The sequence below is a fragment of the Anthonomus grandis genome, chromosome 10 (genome assembly GCF_022605725.1).
Source record: "Anthonomus grandis grandis chromosome 10, icAntGran1.3, whole genome shotgun sequence".
Taxonomy (NCBI): domain Eukaryota; kingdom Metazoa; phylum Arthropoda; class Insecta; order Coleoptera; family Curculionidae; genus Anthonomus; species Anthonomus grandis.
In genome coordinates this window covers 8,142,405-8,162,201 of record NC_065555.1, presented here as the reverse complement: position 1 = coordinate 8,162,201, position 19,797 = coordinate 8,142,405, and the positions used below count along the sequence as shown (strand labels likewise).

At 30.4% G+C, this 19,797-nt stretch overlaps 1 protein-coding gene across 2 annotated transcripts in view; it reads right to left on the bottom strand.

Annotated features, from left to right (window-relative positions):
* Positions 1-19,306, bottom strand: part of LOC126741272 (leucine-rich repeat and immunoglobulin-like domain-containing nogo receptor-interacting protein 1) — a 266,837-nt gene extending 247,531 nt beyond the window's left edge. For both annotated transcript variants that reach the window (XR_007662150.1, XM_050447655.1), the window contains exon 1: positions 19,076-19,306. The gene's annotated coding sequence lies outside the window, so the exon portion shown is untranslated. The remainder of the gene's footprint in view (positions 1-19,075) is intronic.
* Positions 19,307-19,797: the final 491 nt, after the last annotated feature.

Genomic DNA, 19,797 nt, shown 5'->3' with positions numbered 1-19,797 from the left:
TGAAAACCAAAGCGCTATTTGAAAAAACAAAAAAATAGGTCGAACTTATAGGGATATGAATGTCTGTCTAATTTTCAAAGTTGAATGCAGAAAAAGTGGTTGTGTTGATATGTTATTTGATGGGCCATTACGTATATCACTCTAACTATTTCGTACATCACTATGTATTAGAGTTTATACGGATGTATTATACATTCCTACCGATTTCCTTTTTAATTAGAGTATTCTGCGGATAACATAATTGGTTTGGAAAATTGGTCATCAAATTTTTATAACACCTATCAAACTGCGTATCAAAAATTAAATGTTTTATGAAGCAATATTCCTGTTTGATATTATTCCTGTTGTGAAAATTTAATATTTGAAATATTTGTTTTTATTATAGCCTCAAGCTTGTGACATTAACTCTTTGAGTAAATTACTTACCTTGAATAATATCTACAGAGGGGAAGCATCGTTTAACTTTAATCGTTAATCTGGCCTTTGTAATAAAAAATCTTAATGAAATAAAGTAAAAGTGCTCTATCATTAACTATTATATAACATATTTATTCTAATATGCAAAAATTAATGCTGAGCTTTCGTCCTTTTTTTCCAGACTCAACTCGAACTCCTCTTTATCAACTTACGTTTTACCTATTTAATGACTGAACAGTTTATACTTTGTCTTGACAACCTAATTAGTTTGCGATTGTAATTGGGTCACAGGAATTACCGTTCGAAAATTTAAATTGATTATAGCCGACATTGCATGCATTGAGAATATTCAACCCCGACACTTTTAACAGGCACCGAGTTGTTAAAGGTGGCAGCGATTTTCCTTAGACATTGAAATATTGTTGGAAAATTAAGTTAATGTTAAGCCTTGAAGGAACATTTGAAAATATATTATATAATACAAATATAGTAGTTGAAGTCTTGTAGATATTATTTATAATAAATATTATTTCATTTGCATTAAACACAAATTACGAAAATAAAGTATTAGGAAGCAAGTAAAAGGCAAAGGATTCTGGTCTTTAACACTGGATCCTTATCATGGGTCTACATTACAATCGAAATTAAATAAATACAATCACAACCAATCTTATCCAGCTTATATATGTAGAATTATATACGTCTAATTATACATAAAAAACAATCAAAATAAAAAATATATAAATAATATATTTAGAATATTCACACAAGATTCACCAATGGCTTCATTATTCGCGCTTAAAAAATTGAAACTGCACCAAATTATTAGATTACTTTAACGGCTGTGCAATGATTTATCTCTGGCTTACGAATGCTAAGAATAAGTGTGAGGATTCAAGATCAGATTCTTGAAGTTTTTCTGAAATTTTGAATTTTATCTACGAAATCTATATACCAGTCATATACGACAGTACAATAATGTGATGCTTTACGTGCGTTAGCTGTTGAAAATCGTATAAGTACTGCAAGCCGGTTGCAATTTGAAATTTTTGGCCAACTTCTGTAGCATTTTTTAAATCAGCAACAAAAATATGTACGTAACTTTTTCTGCTTTATAGGTAAGATTTCCTATCTTTGTGCCCCAAATTGATCTTTCAACTTCTTTTCTTCTAAAACTGCCACTTTCCAGCCAAATCTGTCAAAACTTTTATTTACATTTTAAGTTTTTTTTTATATTCTTTTATCTAAAAATTATTAAAATTCAATACAGGGAAAAGGCAAAAATATTTTGTAGCGTCTTTGCGTTCATTAGGTGTAAATTAAAATACTAGATGCATTAAAAAAATAGTTAACTGATTTACTTACACACATTACTAAAACGATTACTTAAAACTACTAAAAATATGTAAAATAATATAAATTTAACTGAACTGTCAAGTGGGTCAGTGGCGACGTGGCTCCTTATATACTCGGCAGACCATGGTTCCGGAAGATTCGATGAGCTTCCACGCATCTCCATAGATGTCGTGCGGTGTGCGCACCTGCATTATTCCGGAATTAGGAACAGCTTGTATTCTCGGCGTTGTCAATATTGTTATCTACATTAGTTTAGTGACTATTTCCTTAAAAAAAAATTGTAATTTTGTTTTATAAAACACCAACATTTTCAGCGAAGGAAAATAAAGATATTATTGATTTTTGTCACTTAATCTCCTTAACCTGTTTCATAAAAGGGCGAACAGAAGAAATCATCTACTATTACAGACCAATTATTAGAACTAACAAACATTAATAATAAGTTAACTGAAACAAGTCATGTTAAACAATTTCGCAATATTCCCCTATGAAACGACACCATTAACGAGTATTTGCGGATATTCAGCAACAGTTTAAATCTTAATTAGTTGGAAATGTATGTGGAATCGAGCCTAATAAAATAATAGACAGCATTAGCTGTCCTTATTAAATTTGCTATATTAAATTCAGTAAGGGGGCTGAATAATTGAATTATTTAATTGAATATTTTTTATTGTAATTTTATAGGAGAAAATGTATTATAGTCACGTAAAATTTAGGTTATTTTGATATTTAATGTTTTTTGATTGACGAAAATTTCTATAAAATACCGAAATGTTAACTTATAAACTGAGAATATTTTAATTTAAAATTTTTCTAAAGCCCTAAAATCCACAAAAAATTATCCTCTAAAAGATATTTTAAAATAGTTAATTGTATAAATTTTATATTTATTTTAAAATAAATAAAAATTTTATTTTAAGTTATTATTTTGTATTTAAAGCTATTCACTATAAATATAGCACATTATATATGATACCTGAGGTTAATTTTTTTTCGGCGCGCTGAAGCCGCCAGTTCCCGATGGTATAAATGATACATAACCAAATATGCGCACACATTTTTATTTTTTATTTCGCCGACGCACGCTGTAGTGGTGAGGTTAGGTTAGTGTATTGTTTACATTTGCAAGTGCACGTTGCATCATTATGCCCTGGGTCTCTAAGACTACAAAAATAAATGAATTGCTAGGAATTTGTGTGTTAAATATAAAATCATATTTTGAGTTTTTTTAATTATTTGCCTTGTTGAACATCATTATTTTGTCACTCGTCTATGAAATAATTTTTAGGGGCCTTAACCAGCTTCGAGCTAGAAGAATTAGTTCTTAATCTGGACCTAGACCAATCAGATATGGCGATTTATCGTCGGAGAGTGGGGATGAAGTAGATGTGGACTTGGATTTGGTTAATATTAACCTTGATCATCAGGATGGATTAGAAAGTATAGAGGATATGGAGATGGCAGAAAATATGAGTGATTCTTCGGATGACGAGCCTCTTGCCCATTATTTACCAAGCTATAAAAAAACTTGGTCCCGTGTCCGGGAATTTAAACCATTCCAGTTTAACTTTAAAAACGAGAACATTTCCACTCAATTAAATCAACTAAGTATGTACCTAAGAAAATACATTTCTAATACTTTCTTTGAACAAATGGCACTTTTCACAAATATGCGTAAGGTTATTGAGACAGGCCGTTCCCTTGAAACTTCTGAATATGAATTGCGAAAATTCTTTGGAGCTTCCATGTTGATTGGAATTTATGGTCTACCGAGAATAGGGATGTACTGGGCACAAAGTACAAGAGTACCCATTGTTTCAGACACAATTTCAAGAAATCGGTTCTTTATATTGCGATCACGGGTAAAACTTGTAGAAGATCAGAGGGTTACCAATAAAGAAAAAATAATAGATAGATTCTGGAAAGTAAGGCCTTTATTGGACATGGTGCAAAGAGGATGCCGTTTAAATGAACGAACGAAAACAGTGTCAATAGATGAACAAATGATTCCTTAGAATTAATCCATAGAATTAGAATTAATACATTAGAATTAATCAACCCGCAATAGTTGCCGATTACAATGAGAATATGGGAGGCGTCGATTTATTAGATAGGGTCATTGGAAAGTATGCAATGCGTGGACGTACCAAAAAGTGGACAGTACGTACAATTTATCATTTTTTGGATTTTGCCGTAGCTGCGTCTTGGCTGGAATACCGACAAAATGCTATTGCAGAAGGCTTGCGGAGAAAAGAAATCTTAGATTACCTTGACTTCAAATTATCAATTGCCAAAACTCTCGTTTACACTGATATTCCTTAAGCAAATTGCGAGCAAAGTGATTCTGATGAAGAGCAGGTAACGCCCCGAAGATAAAGGAAAATTCAGCCTATTCCAGATAGAAGAGAGAGGAAGCAGGGAAACACTCATCTACCAGTATTTACCAAACACTATAATAAAGTTTCACACAATAAAGTCTTTTTTTGAAACTTTTTTTGTATTTGTTTAAACCCAAGGTATCAAATATGATACCTTACTTTTTACAGTGAAAAACAAAAAAAAATATTATTTTTTGATATTTTGTTATTATTTGGGCCCAACACTTTACAAAAAAGGACGTGTTTTAAAAATATATGTTTTCATTTCACCTTGGGTCTGAGGAGGTTATAATCTTTAAACACCCTAGACAATGTATAGCCTGAGAAATGGTCAATGCTTAAGATTTTTGATTTGTGATGGGATATGAACAAATCTAAAGGAATGAGATCACTTTAAAAATGTGGAAAAATCTATTTATTATTAACGTGCTTTTTCCGCTGTAGCTACTTGAGTACTTTAGAGAAACAAACTATAAATAAGCTTGATTCATTTAAACATACATTTAAATTTACTAAAACCTACGTACCTTACAATGTGATTAAAAGATTACAAATTAAAAATGTAATAGTTTAAGGTTTTTCTCATTAATTTAACGCTTCTGTTGAATGAATTTCCGCTTCTGTTGGCCAGTTTAAAAAATGCAAGAGAGAATTTCATTAACAAATTTTCCTTTATCACTTATTTTATTATTTACAATGTACTTTATGCTAGAGTTAATTTTAATAAATTCGCCCACTTCACTTTTAAAATCAACAGATTCAAGATGTTTTTTTTAACAGCGTGGGGTTTTCCAGGCGAAAGATGAGGATCACCTTTAACATTTTTAATTTACAAAGTGTATAGTGAGCTGTTTTAGGAGTTTTTTTATATTGGTATTTTTTAGCGTTTTTTCTTTCGCTTTAAAAGTAAAAAAAGAAATTAAAAATATTTATTTTTCATACGTCAATCAAGTTGAATTAAATGAATTATGGTATAACGTATGCTAATAATGTACTATCATAATTATTCAGCTTGAAATCAAATATATTTATCGAAGTATTTGCTAAATTTCCATAGTTACTAATTGGTTGTAAATAACTATTGTTTTAAACTAAAGAATATCCGACATGAATTTAAACAAATAATAGTAAAATAAGTAAACTTGCTCTTTATGTTACTGTAGTTAGTGTAAATTTGCATTACATAACAAGTAACTTCAATAGCCCGTGTATAACATGTTTAATTGTGTTTCACGAATATTCCTGAATTACGTAATATTGCATTACATTATTTAAGTTTGCCATAGTTGTGTTTAGTTACAATTTAGGGGCTGACTTGGTAAAACAGGCTTTTTTTTATTTGGATCCTTAGTCGTATTTTAAAATATTTTTTATATTATCCTAAAATATGATTATTTACATAAGTGGATAAATTAATTATAACTTATAAAAAATAAAAAAAATACATTTTTTTTGTATAGTTAATGTTATTTATTTTTTTGTTATTTAATTTTTTTATTATAGTATAGTTAATATATCTTATAGATAGTTATTTCTTAATGGTACGAACATTATTCAAAAAGTTGGATTAAAAATTTCATAACATATTATTCTAGTCGATAGGTCTAATCACAAAAAGAACGTCATTTTTGAATTCATTCGTCATTTTGATTTATTTTTGGATAGTTAGTATCCGGTTATTTGCATGGCTTAGAGGTAAAAAAGCTATTTAATCCAAGATGAGCGCATTACCTATTTATTTATTAATAGCACACAACAAAATAAATCCAATTACAAAGTAAAAAAATCTTATCGAAAAGTGAAAATTTAAGCAATAAAATAAGTGAAATTATAGTGACTAAATCAAAGTGACAAAATAGGACAAAAATTTTGGTTAGTGAAATTAAATGAACGTTTGATTTTGGCCAAGCTACATTAGAATATACAGGGTGTCCGAAAAGTCAACGATAATACTGAAGGGGCTGGCTGATGGAGCAACTGATGAGCACCCAGAAAAACATAAAATAACCTTAGTAAAAAATCGATGGTTTTCGAGATATCGGCACTTTAGTGGAAGTCACCAAAATCCTACTCTTGGATCAGATTTTCGATTGTCACGCCTTAAAAATAGATATTTTTTAGAATCTATTTGCTATTTAGCTATGCAACACTGAATAGCCATTTTACTGATCAAAGACAAACATTAAACTAAACGGTCAAAAAATTTAATAAGAAATCTATTCTAAAATAAAGTATTACTTATTTTTATTTTTTTAACTTTGAATTTGACCGCTCGTACTGGACCAAAAAAATTGTACGACAATCTGGCTAATACCTTAAAAACTTTGCTCATTTAATCTACTTTTTAAAATTACCTAAAGGTTTTTTTAACAGTTTACTATTATTGTGTTTTAGTAAAAAATAACCCTAATTCCCAAAAATAAACCCTATGTTTAAAATATTTTAAAATTAAATAAAAATTTAAAAAATCAAGAGCGAAGGTAATTCTTATCACCATAGCAATAACCAACAAAAATTTTTGGAATTTAGTTTGTTTACAGTATTCCGTAAACTAACTACTTTTTTGCTTGTATCCTAACGTTTTTGTTACCTTTTGCTTTGGATTTGTTTTTGAATTCATTTTCCTGTGGACTGTGTTTTTTGAGCTGTTTGTTTTATTGGTTATACATTTATTATGCCCTTGCCGTATACCGCCCAAGAATATGCAAACATCTCATTTATGGTGAATGCAGAGAAAATGCTCTAGCAGCATCTAATCTTAATCAAGAAAGATATTCGAATTTGGCCCGATATCCTGGCTATCGTGTATTTATTAATGTTCACCGCTCATATTCCGAAGGCAGAATGCCTCATGCTCCTGTTCGAGAGGGAAGACCTCGTATTAATTATGTTGATCAAGTTTTAGAAGAAATTAAAAATGATCCGACTACTTCGGCACGAGCAATCGAAAGAAGAAAAGGGATACCGAAATCGGTAGTAAACGACATCACTAGACCATTTCAATATCACCCTTATCATGTTCAACGAGTGCAAAGCCTACTGCTTCGAGACTACGAACCATTTCAATTTTGCCGCAGAATGTTGCAAAAAAATCAAGAGGATCCGAATTTTTTAAATAATATACTGTGGTCAAATGAGAGTACATTCAAAAAGGATGGCTTTATGAACATGCACAATTTGCACACTTATGCGTTGGAAAATCCCCAGTCTATTCGAGAAGAAAGGTAACAGTACCGATTTAAAATAAACTTGTGGGCCGGTATCTTGAACGGACGTGTAATTGGCCCATTCGAATTACCAGAAAATTTGAACTGGCAGGCTTATTTAGATTTGTCGAAACAATCTACCAATTCTTTTAGAAGATGTTCCTTTGGCCAGTCGCCGAATAATGTGGTTGCAAAATGATGGTTGCCCGACACATTATGCTCATGAAGTTCGTCGGTATTTAAACCAAACATACACCAACAGATGGATTGGCCGACTTGGTCCAGTTGTATGGCCTCCCAGGTCTCCAGACCTAAACCCCCTCGATTTTTTTTACTGGGGTTGCATAAAAGAAAAGGTTTATGCAAGACCAATAAATAATATTGCTGAATTACGGCAGCGAATAAATGATTCAGCCCAAGATCTTAACGCTGCCAGGAATGCAAGATGGATCAATAGGTCATTTATTAAAAGAAGCCACGCCTGCATTCGCGTTGGTGGTAGACAGTTCGAACATATTACTTGATTTTTAATTTTTTTTTAAGTTAAATAAAAATATTTTTTGAAAATAACATAATTATAAATTTATTTATTTTTTTATAAGGTAGATTAGGTTTATCTTGCACTCTATCACAATAACAGTAAAGCTTTTTTTAAAACATATTGGGTAATTTTAAAATTAAATTAAATGAGCAAACTTTTTAAGGTATTAGCCGGGTTACCGAACAATTTTTCGGTCCAGTATGAGCGGTCAAATTCAAAATAAAAATAAGTAGTAGTTTATTGTAGAATAGATTTCTTATTAAATTTTTTGGCCGTTTAGTTTATTGTTTGTCTTTGATCACTAAAATGGCTATTCAGTGTTGCATAGCTAAAAAGAGATTCTAAAAAATATCTATTTTTAAGGCGTGACAATCGAAAATCTGATTCAAGAGTAGGATTTTGGTGACTTCCACTAAAGTGCCAATATCTCGAAAACCATCGATTTTTTACTAAGGTCATTTTATGTTTTTCTGGGTGCTTATGAGTTGCTCCATCAGCCCCTTCAGTATTATCGTTGACTTTCCGGACACCCTGTATACTACTTAACCTAAATAGATTTAACGCATTACATGCGCTAAGTAAAAGAAACATTCTTATAACCTTGGTTCTAGTTATTGTAAGTTAAACAATTATTCAATTAAGTAGATAAATGACTTCTGCAGTATACATTTTTGCACTCAATCCACAGATATTTAAATTAAATATTTTCAAAACCTTGAATATGATTTTTTTATTTGGTAATTATACTTCAGTAGAAAAATATTCTAAAATTGAGCAAATATGTTACAATATAATATTTGCAACGTATAGTGTATATGTATACCAATGGTCAATTATTCTAACAAAAAATTAATCTCGAATGAAAAATGTCATCGTATATAATATAACAGCATCGTATAAAAATTACTGCTTTTTAAAAGAAATTTTCAATACCTACCTACAATAAAATGAAAAATTAGTTTAGTTTCTTAGAAAAATTATTTCAAATTCCTCAAAAAAATAAATAAGATAATACTTTTAAAGCCTTAAAGATATGACTTTACGATTTAATAATTTAGAATTACACATATTTTATAAACTATACTTTTTTCGAATATCATTCTTGCCCTGTTTTATTTCTTTTTAAATAATATTTGTTTTTATAGTTTAAATAGTTTAACTTTTCGGCTCCAGATACCTTACTTCATAATTTTAAAACATAACTGCTAGATGGTTTCACGACATAAAACGGGATAAATTAGTTTGTAATGGTTTACAGACTTTGTAATATTAAATTTACATGGCACCACAGGTACTTATTCTACTAACTTAATGTTAAACATAATATTATTTTTAATAATTTGGTAAATTAAATATTTAAAAAGTTAATTTTCTTTAAGAAAAACAGCAGGTGTTCATGTACTAATGAACTTGCTTTTAATAACTTGAACTTTCCTATAAAACAAATCAAGAGCTGATAATACTAACGTTATCACAAAATGAAGAAATGCTGGTAATAAAATATATGTGATGGTAAATCTGAGGAAGAAATAAAAAAAATGGTTGGAATTATATATCATTTGAAAACCAATCCAAAGGCAAGATACATCAATGTAACTTTCAAAGGATATTGTGTTAGGTAAAATTGAGAATTTTCGTAATTAAAAGAAATATAGTTGCTCGAACAATATTTTGGTTACGAAGAAGCAAAAAGGAAGGAAGAAGAAGGAATTTGGAAGCAAGAAGCTTTCTGATAAATTTCTGCTTAATAAGGAAAAGCTGTGACATTCCTATCAGTACACTAAACATTTTATGTTTCCCTAAGGTAAAAGCTTAGGGTTGCGTGTAAATTTCTGAATTCATTCTATGTGACGATATAAAAACCTATAATTCGGTTATTCAGTTCATGAGAAATCCGATATTCTAACCAGAAAAAAATAGCACAAAAAAATTCACTTGTGGACTCACTAGTTCTCAGAGGAGGCTTGTTGCCTGAAAAAAAATCCCTTGATTCAATGTTAAAGAATATGACAGCCTTGTGTTTCTGCAATAAATAACATAATAAAGACAACGAAGATGAATACGATGATAGGAGATTTCATCGAACGAAGCACTTGCAATCATTTTTCTTCGTTGCATAGGTAATCTGATATCAAAAGTAATTTTAAAATGCAAGATTAAAATTTTAAAACATCATAAAAATACTATTGGTTAAGCATTTTTGCAAATTTATTTGTAAAAAAAATTGATAAAAATATTGAAAGCCTTAATAAATCTTGTAAATAAAAATTTAAATTAAAGTGGGCTATAAAATATTTAATCGGTTTTCTGTTGGAGAATAAAAACAGAGGTTACATTTGTTTTATTTAAATAAATAATAAAAAACGTAAAAAAAATATTTCCAATAACTGTTACCTATAGTTTTTATTACTAATTTAAAGTTTTTATATTATATCGGGCTAAACCTAACAAGCTAATTTTTAGATCTAGACCGATATTTTCCCTGTGGATATCGTGGATCTTAATATCGCACCTAATTGGGGTTAGAACAGCATAACTTTTGCCCCATTTAACTGAACCTACTATATCTCTTTACGTGTATGAAATCCCCATGTGTAAAATTTTATCTGGGATACCCTGAATAGAAAAAGGAAAGTCATTATTTAAAACCATTTTACAAATATCATGTATTAATTTAAATTTTAACTTCATAATAAGAACTTATTTTATACATAACAGTAAAATTAGCATATTACAAAGCAAATTTTACTTACATGAATTGCCTATCTTAAAATTTCAACCGTACCTTAAACAAATATACCAGATTATCCATTTCCACTAAAATAATCATAATGTCAATATTCGCTTGAGGATTTAAGCCTGCATTTAGCAAGCAGACACTTCGAAGTGAAGTGAATATAGGCCTGAACATAATTTTAATGTACATGGATGACACTGCTTGTCACAATCTAAGCTGATTTCAAAGTATATTTAAATAATAATGGCTCTTTATGATTCTTGACACTATGACCCTGTGATCTTATAGGAAACAGTCGCAGTTTGGCAATAAAATATCTGACGTTATAGGAAAACTACGAATAATAAAATAATGAGAATTTGGTAAAATTTTATTAACTACTTGCGATGTTTTTTTAGAGTTTAGCAATCGGGTCTTCGAGGCGCTCGAGTTCTATAGCCAAAAACGGAAGAAAGGCCACATACCACGCGTGACGTTGTCAAGCAGGTTATTTACATTCACAACCCGGCTAATGATAAACTCATAAAGCATAATCATAAGCCTGATAAAGAAGCCAGAATATCTTATTGGCATATTTATACCTGTCAGAAATATCTCCTATCTCACTGGGCATGTGGTAGTATCATATTCATGTTTTACATATATTTCTTTCATAGGCATGTAGTATATCAACCATAAAACTGGAGATGTACATAACGTTACTATACCAAAATTTGCTTGTTTGAAGGAGCTTTGCACATTTGCCACGTGCTAGTTACCATGAATATTGCTTTGGGCATTTTATAAAAAAGTAGGAATATTTTAGTAAAAAACAAGACAAGGCCTATTTTTTTTTTATTTTTTAAAAGACTGTTTTATTGTGTTTTATGCCGAAATCCCTGCTAGTCTCGACTTCACAAAAGAAAACAAGGAAAGAGGATATACAAACAAGAGGATTCTAATTATGTTGGACAGCGAGGCAGCGGATAAATAAACTTGCGAACAAGAGTAAACTCGAATCAATTTCTTTTCATTATATAAAATTAAACAACAACATCTTTGTAACTGAACACGAAGAGTTTTATAACTTGAATGAGTCAAACAACTGTTAATAGAAAATTTCATTATTTTACATTAAAAATCCACTTTAAAAAGCCTCTGAATATCTTCGATTTATGCTTCTAATATTCGCTTACTAAAATGAACTCCAAGTCCTAAATTTATTCTGAAGTATCTAACAACTTGCACTGGAGAGCGATGTAAATCAGCGCTGGATTTACCTTCCGCATTATTTTTTTAGTCTTGTGAATTTTAAAAAGCGCAAAAGTTCTTATATAAAATTTGTTTTTATGTAAAAAAGCTTCTTTGATTGTTTGTATAATACATATTATTTAAATGGTTTCAAGTTATTTATATACAATGCATTCAGGATAAAAGGAACAAATTGATTTAAAATCCAGGTATTTTTTTCTTCTTTCATTTTTCGGACACGTCGATTAGCATTGTCACTTGCGCGATTTTTGCAATAAAAATCTATCTAGATGATGAAGATGCCTTAACTAGAAACTATGGCGTCAACATTTTTTTTTTAAAACACTCTGTATATCATAACATCTTACAATTCTACAATATATTCTGATTACTTTTTGTATAAAATACCAAATGCCTAAAGTCAGCAGTTTGTCAAATTTGACGTGTCATAATAATGAAACATACAATATTAAAAAATACAAATTTATACAATATTTATAGCAATTGATGTTCAATTTGTTGTATATTTACTTTAACGCATTTTTGAAGTCAGTAAATAACTTCCAATTGCTTAATCACTTGCGGGTCGATTAGTCTAATTTCTTGTCGAATTCGTTGTATTAAATCATCAATAATATTTGGTCTATTCACATAAACTTTGGACTTCAAATAAGTACTATAAGAAAAAATCTAATGGGGTTATATCTGGTGAACTTGGTGGCCATTTAATTGATCTTCAATGCATGAAAAACTGTTATCAAGTAGGTTCAAAAATTAAAAACTGTTCGGAAATAATAGCATAGTTTCTATTTGAGACACCCTGCAACCAAAATGTTCATTGCAAAGGATGCCTTAAATCAAATGGACAATAGATCAAATATTAGTGGCAATAAATCTAGAATAAATATTGATGTTTGAATTTCATATGTTTCGTTAGTTTGTTACGTCATATTTGACAAATCATTAACTTTAGGCTTAGGGTTTGCAATACGAGGACAAAAATTATTCAGAATATATCATAAAATTGGAATAAGTCATAACATGCTGGGGTGTTCTATACTAAGTAACAGTAATAATACCTGAATTTTAAATGAAGGTAAAAAAAAAAATACAAAAATCTTGCCTGATTAATTTTTTTCATAATATTATTGCAAACTATGACTTTTTCTTAAATTTCTGAACGCCAAATGATTAAGCCCAATATACTTGTCTTTTTCACGGTTTACACAAACCTGTAGCTCCAGTGAATGAATTCTGAAATCCCCCTATAGAGGATGTTCAGCAATTGAATAATCTCATAAGAACTTTCTATAAACTATTAATGCGACTTACCATTATATTGATCGAAATTATTATAATCGCCTTTATCAATGCATTATTTTACCGTTTATTTGTCAAAGGCGCCACTGAAAGACTTCATAAGCAGGAGTTTTGATTATAAAATATACCGCAAAATAGATTAGTGGAAGAGGAAACTAAATTTGCTACTTATAAGTGTAAATTTTAATGGAAACATATAGAAAATAACAACGCGATGTGAGTTCTTTAAAGTTCTTACACCATTTTGAGGCACCATATAAATTTTGGAATAAACTCAGCAAGTGTAATACATGCATAATTTAAACACTAAATCCTATTAAGATATGTCGCTTCAGAGAATTATAAGGTCGCTGTGAGAATGTTTCTCATTAAAAGCTGTTGCCACAGCATTCATGAATTTCCGGAAGCTAATAGCTTGAATAGCTTGCTAATGGCTTAAATTTTTGTAAAACCTTAAATTCTACTTTAATTAGACATAATATAAGGAAAACTTCTAAATATGTTGTTGTATACAGTTATTTATGTTACATGTGAATTGGTCCTTTCTTTTATAAATGCTAATTTTGTCGACAAATCCTTAACATAAAACAGAGGAGTTCATAACTAGTAACAAACATTTTTTTCTTAATTACTGCACAGAAAGAAAACACAAACTACCATTGATCGAGTGCTGGATGAGTGCCTCAGTAGAAATAACACCTTTCAAGATATGCATCTATAGTGCTAAGCATGTTTTTCATGACAAAGTAACCATCATCAGCAAAATAAGGAACCGGCGTGAAAATGACGGCTGACCAAAAACATAGACCAAATAAGAGCAAAGATCGAAATTATTAGAGAATACCTATAAGGAAATCCATCAAAGGAAACCTCCAGAAAGAGCAAGGATATAGCAAGAAAGAGGTGATAAACTACAAGGAGTAACTCGCACAAAAAAATTAAAGCTAAGGAATCAAGTTTGAGAAAATATAGCAAACTTATCAAACGGAAAGAGCAAAAAAACGAATTCAACTCCAGCAGGCAATGGTTTTTCCGCAAACTGAAAAAAAAGAAACCAACATCAGGCTGCTGCTATAGATGATAACAAGAATGAATGGTAGAAGAGTATCTGCTCTAAGGTGAAGAACTTAAGTCTGCAACATGGTTGGACACTATTTTGGGGAAGCCGTTGAAAGGATGCGAGGTACAGAGTTAACAGTAGCGGATGTTTTTTTTAATTTAAATCATAACTTTTAGATAAATAATTTTCCATCTCCTAAATATCTCTTTGAAGAAAACAGATTTCTGCTTTTCGAAAAGGATGACAGAGTGGACTCTAAGAACCATAGGCCTATCACCTGTTTCTCAACGATCTGGAAATCGTTTTCAGCTCTAATGAAGCAAGATCTACAGCAATTATACTAACACAACCGAGAAAATTCAATATAAAAATATAAAATTCAATATGAAAATTCAAATATTCGAGAAAAAGGAAAAAAGGATGTAAAAGAGATTCTCTTAGTTTTAAACAACAGTTTACCATCCTTGCAGTATTCCTTGAGCAAGTCTAAAGAAGAAAACGAAATCATCAAGTTTTTGCTATATAAATTATGCAAAAGCCTATGATTTAGTACCTCATGATTAGCATATAAAAGTTTTGGATATATATAATTTTGACCCAAAGATAAAAGGAATCCTTTAGCATCTAATGGTGTGATGGAAAACCAGTTTGTGGACGGATAGACAAACTATTGCAAATATCAGCATAAAGAGAGCAGTCTTCCAAGCCACTGTTGCCGGTTATTTTACCTTACTTTGAATTCGATGTCGATTCTCCTGAACTAGACAGATCGTGTCTTTAGGTGAAACACTTAGCATCAGAAAAGATTGTCTCATTTACTTTATATGGATGACCTTAAACTATACAAGGTGTCTACTATAAAAACCGCCAAACTTTAAGAGGTGATTAAACAAGTCATTTGCAACAAAAAAGTCGTATAACATTTTTTCGAAAAGTTGTTTAGTTCTTCTGGTATTTAACATTTTTTGATTTTATCAAATTTCTTTTTTTTTTCATATAAACAAGAATATCTCCGTTATTCTTACCAGCACATAAACTTTAGATATACCATCTGAAAGAGAATTAAATTTGCTATAAGATGGGTATATTTAAGTTTTTGAGTAATTTTTTATACCGGGTGTTATCAGAAGTTAAATGTAACATTTGGGAAATGTTCAAAATTAGTGGTATCTTCTTCGTTGTCGTTTTTCTAAAATTTGGTAAATAGGGACATGTTTTTTTTTTCAGCAGAAACTATTGCATTTAATATACTTTCCAATGATATACTTACTTTTGTGATAGCTATTTGTTTTCACAGCAATATCATGGACAAAAGAAAGAAAACCACAAAAATTGAAAATTTTCAAATTTTATATTTCTTGATTGACCAAAATTAAAAAATCAAAATTTCATTAAACAAACCTAAAATTATAACAATTGTTCAAAATGTCTTCCCTCTTGTTCAATAGATTTGATGCATCTTCTTCTGACAATATCAACAATTCGTTCAACGCGTTTTTGTCGTATTTCATTGCAACACACACTAATTCGATTAATTAGTTTGTCTCGAGTATTAATATTAATACGAATGAACATTAGATTTTAATGTGCCCCAGACATAAAAGTCAAGGGGCGTAAGGTCAGGGCTTCAGGACGGCCATCTTACCGGACCGTATATTCCGATCGATTTCTACCCAAAGCATTGATTTGATAAAATCAAAAAATGTTAAATACCAGAAGAACTAAACAACTTTTCGAAAAAATGTTATACGACTTTTTTGTTGCAGATAACTAGTTTAATCACCTCTTATAGTTTGGCGGTTTTTATAGTAGACACCCTGTATAGCGAGACAGATCTTTTGAATCAACTCACAATCACATCAATCACAATCTTTTTGAACTGATGAACATCGTTAAATCTACAGTCAGAACATCAGAATGAATTTTGGAAGTGTAGAAGAATAACTATCAAGAATGAAGTTGTGGAGGTGTCACCTTTAGATACACCATCATGATATAAGCCAGCTACCATTAAAAGAAACTTACCGTTACCTAAGGATGCGACAAAATCAAGACCATGCAATGGTGAAAAGAGAATTCCAAGAAAATTATCACATGATTAAATTGATGAACACCGATCTCTCAGGCCATGAATGCATGGGGATACTAGTACTTATGTATTTATTTGGAATTTTTAAATGGTCTGTCATGGATTTATAAGAGCTAGATAAACTGACCCAGAGAATATTCACAAAATTTAGGAAACTGTACCGTAATTCACCAGTAGGAAGATAATATGTTCACGCAAAGGAGGTGGAAAAGGATTTGTTAGCATCAAGTGTATCTTAGTAATAAAAAGCAGATGATGCAGGAAAGGTTGAAATAATAAAAGTTGCTAAGGAAGACAATGGCTATAAATCCCTTAGACTTTCTTAGCCTTACTATCAACTGGATATACCAGCGAAAAAAGAAAACATCAGAAATTAAAGATAAGAGGCTATAAGATAGCCAAAACTTTTGTACAGTGAAGGAATAGATGTGGATTACTCAATAATTTGGCTATGATGGTAACTAACAACTACAAGCGATACTGTTATAAAAAAATATGCCAGATAGATACCGAAAATGTGGCAACGTTGGAGAGGTAATAGATAAAATGGGCGGATGTCCAGTACTGTTGAACAACGTATACCTCGGAAGAGACGAACAGTTGGGACATTATACACCAACAACTAGCACTCAAGAACAGTCAGCTAAAAGAGGACTCTACACCATACTATAAATGTGAGGCACAACCAGTACTGGAGTCGGAGAATTGCGTACTATATTGGGATAGGTTCATAATTATCTATAGGACAGTTGACTACAACAGACTGGATATTCTTCTTATAAAGAAGAAAGAAAAGTTGGGTAAAATTATCGATATATCATTCCCAGTATCTCATAATATTATTAAGACTGAGAGAGAGATGATACAGAAGTACGAGAATCTGGAATATAATATACAAAACACGTGGAAATCGAAACAAATATGAATCCACCCCTTGATAATTTCCGCGGGAGGAATAATATCAAACAACTTCACTAAAAAATCTGTCACATAGGCATAGTGAGAAAGTTTCTATAGAATATATACACGACACCTTAGTGAAGTGACACTTATTACGTTATGCCTTAGAATACATTAATTTCCCTTAAAAAAATTTAAGTTAAAGACAAAAACTTAATTTAGATAAATAAAACAAAGTAACTCAAAACTAATGAAATTTGTATCGAATTCTGCTAAAAAAGTTGCCGTCTAATGTTGCTTTCAAAAGTCGGCAAAGAGATATTAAATTTAGAGAATTCGAACTTATTAATTGTGGCTGCTATATCGCAAGAAATCCCTACTGTGTTTGACGATTGTCAAAGTATACTTTATCCGGATATTTAAATTATGCACATCAGTGCGGCAAGCTATTTGTCTAGTGAGATATATGGGACATATTAAATCATGAAAGTATAATGATCTTCTGCTATACATAGACAACCAGCTTAGTGGCGTAAGTTTATGAGAAACATGTTGTCGCTGATTCATGCCACACATAAACTGAATACATGAGTTCTGAGCTTTCCGCTCCATATTCCGGGTCCATATGTATCGGCAAAATTAAAATGTGATAATACTAGTACCTCACCCACTTCAATTTTGGTTTTTTTCACTAAATTGTATCTATATGAGAAAAGAGACTTTAGTACAGAGTCAGAATTTTTAATGCAAGACGTTATGCGTTTACGAAATTTAGGTTTAGTAACCATTATTAATCCAAGCTTTTAAATGCAGATTTTGAAAGAAATATCAATACCAGCACTGAGACTCAGTGAGTCATGAATATAATATTTATGTATCATCGACTTATAATTGAAAATCGCAATACTAAGGAGAGTTCATAAAATTCGATGTAAAGAATATAAAGAATACAGGTTCTAAAACAGTTTTCTAATTAATATGACTTCTGATGATTTATCATCTAGTTAATTACATTTGTGATTAATTACGTAAATAAGATTTAACTAAAGCTCAATCCACGTTAAATCTAAAACCAGTATAGGATAAATGCCCAATAAAAGATCATTTGCGTATATCTTAAATTTGGTTCTTATTAAAAAGAGAAATAATATATTTTAATATTATTAAATAAAAATTTTAATTAAATTGATAATTTAACAATAATGTTTCAAATTAAAATAATAAAAATATTCTAAATGGATACATAATATAGATACATAAATATTTAACGTGTAATAAATAAATTCATTCATTATTTTAATGTAAAAATATAAGACATTATTAGCCTTATTAGATAAAAACAAATTTCCTTTGTAACCTTAATCCACGTTGGAAAAACTAAGAAATGTATATGTTATAGAGAAATGTATATATTATTAAGTGAATTTGAACCCAGAACCTTTTGCATCCAAATCGGATGTCATAAAAACTGCACCAGGAATATTGACATGCCAAATTTTTAGAGCTATTTTTAAAATTTTTTCATCGTATAGTTTTTTTTTTAATATAGTGATTGGGATGACTACCACTGTGCGTAATTTTTTATAATAACTAATTATAAATTCAAAGTCAAATAATTGCCAGATATACTTTACGTACTGATTAAAAAGCTACACTTTATAAGCCTTACGGTGTGCGTACTTTGCTTTATATAGGCACGATAGTTAAATTTTTTTAATTACTTAAATTTCTTTTCTTTATATTGTTCACTTTATAATTAATTTATTTTGTTTCACTAGTTCTTCATTAGTGTGCAAAAAACTATTTTAATTAAATTTAATTTCAATAAAATTGCTTACTTGAAACTAACTTTTCCCTAATGAAAACAAATGACCTAACGCATGGAAAGTTCCTGAACAACTTTAACACACGTTAATGAGTTTTCAGGCCTGGTAATAACTATAATTTTTTAACTCTAATCATAACACCTACAGCCTTAATGACCGAATAATTAATTTCTCTAAACACGATATACGTCGCGATAAAAGCCACAGAGCTTAAGCTGGAAGTCACGCGAGCTGCTCTACTGATTTCCCGCCAAACACTGCCGAAAAACGAACTTTTCGTAAAGGTTCCGAGCCTCAAATTGCACAAGCGCGCGTTTTCTCCTAGCTATTCCTGTTTACTAGAGGAGTAGGTCGGGAGCATAAAGCCAGAGCACAAAGCCATTTAGACAAAGTATTTGTCTGTTACAATGGCTGACAAGAGATTCTTTTGTTTTGAGCAGTAGGTAACGGGATACGCGGTGGTGCGTCAAGCTGTAGATGCAGTTTCATTTGTTGTTTTTGCAATTATCAGAGACTATTTTCTGCATACAAGACAAGAAAGAATGTTTTATATTTTGAGGTAAATGTTAAACTTATTTAAAATCTATAATATATCCTTCAATTAAACGCTTCTCAAGGTGATCCGAATCAGACTGGTAATAATAATAAGAAATTAATAATAATAATTTTAAAAATGTCCAAAAAACACTTGTCACTGTTACCTAATTAATCTTGATTATAATTCTCAACTGATG